This window comes from Solanum pennellii, chromosome 9 (assembly GCF_001406875.1).
Source record: "Solanum pennellii chromosome 9, SPENNV200".
Classification (NCBI taxonomy): domain Eukaryota; kingdom Viridiplantae; phylum Streptophyta; class Magnoliopsida; order Solanales; family Solanaceae; genus Solanum; species Solanum pennellii.
The window spans coordinates 57196046-57198930 of record NC_028645.1 but is presented as its reverse complement, the minus strand read 5'-3'; positions in this window follow the sequence as shown (position 1 = coordinate 57198930).

The following is a 2885-nucleotide window of genomic DNA, read 5'->3' as shown; positions in this document are numbered from 1 at the left end:
GATGGAAAAATACGAATTTTATCATAAATTCGGATTCTGCATCGCAAATGCCGCTGCAGCAGTGCCGCACCAACGGCACATGTCCCGTTGTAGGGGGGAAGTGACCACATTTTTTGCAAATTTTTCTCTTCTCCAATAACGAGGGTTTGGGTCGTTACAATGAATTAGTTTTTTTTACGAATTTTTTAAAAATATTTTGCATTGTTTTGATTAAAATCTTTGGCCAAAATCTAACTAAATCTATTATGTTTATTTTTGTGATAAAATTCTGCTCCATAGAAATAAAATAAAAAAATATTTAATGTAATATAGAGTCTTAATTATTATTTTGGTGTGATTTTTTTTGTTACATATTCACATAAGTATTTATGGATCTTAAAGTTCATAAAAAAGTTTCCAATTTCATCAGAGCATAATTACTATCCACCCACGAAAATTACATGGTCACCTCATTTTTAGAAATATTTATTTTTTCCTATTAATATGTGCACATATTGTTGAAAAAGAATATTATATGGTAACTTTGACTCTAAATTAATTATACAATTTTGTTTAGGATTCTTACTTGGTTTACCAAAAATAAAAAGGATTCTTTCACGCTTTCTTCTCATTATTTTCACACTCCTTCTCTCTCCCACCACTCAAGCAACTCACGTAAACCAGAAGCAATTCGAGACAATCAATTAAAACTTATTAGAAATGCTTATTTCTCTTCTATTAATTCAACTACTATATTTTCACATCTAATGATTAATGGTTTTTCATCTTTTTTATAAACACATTTTACAGATCTTTTAACGACATACTCTATCAATGATTCTCTTTACGCATTTTACTGTATATTTACAATTTAGAACGTTTAGTCTTTCAGACATACTCTACTTTCCAAATCTTGAAAGTGCTCGGAGGTAAGAAGTTAGAGTTTAAGTCTTCACGCCTCATGTGGATTCGGGAATATTATAATCGATTCAAGCATGACATTAACATTTCTCCTTGAGGAAATTTACAACAAACTGGAATCGACTTTGCTGGAAACGAATAAAGGTAAAATTAAATTTTTTTATCATTTTAAGTATACGCTTTTAGTTATGTAATTATTATATTGTGTCTCGATCGGAAATAGAAAAATAGATCCATCGAATGAACTTTCCATATGTTACGAGACTAAAAGTGTTGTCAATTTTCCTAAGATTGTATTTCATTTCATGGATGTTGATATCGAATAGTTATATATGAATACATTTTCAAAAGTGGATAAAGATATGACTTGTTTGACAATTGATTGGGGGGAGTGGGGGTCTATATAGTGTTTATGGAAATTTTGCATGGAAGAATTTCCTTATTGGAAATGATATTGTGAATCAAAAAACTTGGCACGGATGAATTTTCTTATTGGATATGATATTGTGAATCAGAAACTCTGTTTCTTGCCTACTAATTGTGCCAAACACTGAATAAATTTGATTATAATTTCATATTTTTAATTAATTAAGCACAACTATCTAATGAAATTTGGCTTTTAATTTTATTGTATTTGAAATAATTTATTTTTATAAATTCACAATATTTTAAAGTTATTTAAAATATTCTTGTCACTTTTTATTATTTTTAAATAATGTGTATGCTTTTATATAATTAACACATTTTATGAATATTTTATGAATATTGAAAAATTGTCTCCAAAAAGATTTTGTTTCATTCATATATTTTGTTAAATTAGTATTAGTTAGTTAGTAGATTTATTTTCGAATTAATTAATTTTTTAATAACTGTTTATAAATGAGAAAATTATTTTATTTTGTTAAGATTAAGAAGCTTATTGATTAATCTTTTTTAAACTTATCCAAAATTAATAAATTAATTCGATTTGGAAACATTCTTTATTACAATTGGCCATAATTGAAACTCATTTGGTCATGTCATAATTTCAAATTTAAACCATTTATTGTAAATCTAACTATTTTGCTACCTCGCTTGAAACTCAACCTTCAGACCAAATTTGGGCAAACCCAGCCGACCAAATTCATTTTCACCAGCCCAACGCAACCCACCAATATTCGAACGGCTAAGGCGTCTACAAAATTCTGTCACGACCCAAAACGAGCCGCGAGTGGCACCCACACTTATCCTACTATGTGAGCGAACCAACAATCTAAACCCCAACATAATGCGGAAGACTCAAAATCTTATTAGTAAAACCAATAAATAAACATTCTAAAATTTATCAACTATTATCCCCAAAATCTGGAAGTCATCACATCAAGAAAATCTATCCTCAAATTATTAAGTCTAAGAATATTTAAGAACTAAAATAAAGAATAAAACGGTAGTCCATATCCGAACTTCAAAGACATCAAGACGTGAATGAGAGGATCCAGTCCGAGCTAAGAACAATAGCTCACCCTGAAATCTGACGTGCTGAAGACTGGCTAGAGTTGCGGACGAGACGAAGTCACTGGTGCACTTGCTGCACTCCACAAAACAACAAGAAGAACATAAAAGTAGGGGTCAGTACAAGTACTGAGTAGGTATCATCGGCCAACTCAGAATAGAAAACAATATATATCAAATAATAATATAAAATCAACTACATACTCAACAGGTGACAACAACAAGTACCATAACCATTGGCCACAACACCCAGCACATCTATGAGGACTCAAGCCTCCACACCATACTCATTTGGGAAATGGTTCTTTAATTTGAGTATATTAACATAATTCGTGATTCATTCTCTTTATTCTCCTGGTGTCGGAACGTGACACTCCGATCCCCTACTACTACGTGTCGGTACGTGACACTCCGATCCCCTAATACTACGTGTCGGTTCGTGACACCCGATCCCCTAATACTATATGTCTGTTCGTGACACCCGATCCCCTAAT